Raw genomic sequence first — 714 nt, 5'->3', positions numbered from 1 at the left:
TGACTGTGTGGTCGAGTGCTGGATGGCCTGGAAATGGGCAAGACTGGAAGTTCTGAAACTGGTGAGAGCTTCACCCGTTATCCCGGTTAGAAATGACAGGGAAGGAGGTAGGGGTAGAGAGTGGACAGAGCGGAGGTGTAGAAGAGATAGACAGGCGGTAAAATCATAGGACTTGGCCATTGTTGGCACGTGGGAAAGGGAAGAAGGGGAGGGAGGAGGCGAGGAAGACACCACGTTGAAGGGGTGAGGTGAGGGGGGCAGACAGGCAAGAGACAAGGTGGGAAGACATGCTGGCGCCCCACTGAACTTCAACACTGAAAAGAGGGGAGGTGGAAGGAGAGCGCCCGGGAAATGCAGAGTAGGTGAGAGCTGGAGAAGCGGGACAGAGCAAGGTCGGGGCAAATCATATGCCCCTGGGAGGCCAGGTGAGGTGAGAACCCCAAGGAGACTCCGGATAAGAACCTGGGATACGGCCCGAAAGCTTCAGCTCTGGGTGTGGGACTGGCAGAGGGGTCTGGGAAAGTCACGAAAACGACCTCTGCAGCCCTCGCAGTGCTTGGTCCAAGTGCCCGGCTCAGACCCGGGGCTCACTACACATCCAGGTGAGGACTGAGTGACCGCGCGTAACTCGAATGAATGACCCAACCGCCCGCTGCAGGCGACGCGCAGTGGCCTCGGCGCCGCGGAGGCGCGGGAGGGGCGGAGCGACCCGGG

This window comes from Neophocaena asiaeorientalis, unplaced genomic scaffold, assembly GCF_003031525.2.
Source record: "Neophocaena asiaeorientalis asiaeorientalis breed wild unplaced genomic scaffold, Neophocaena_asiaeorientalis_V1.1 scaffold540, whole genome shotgun sequence".
Lineage (NCBI taxonomy): Eukaryota > Metazoa > Chordata > Mammalia > Artiodactyla > Phocoenidae > Neophocaena > Neophocaena asiaeorientalis.
This window is presented reverse-complemented; position numbering follows the sequence as displayed.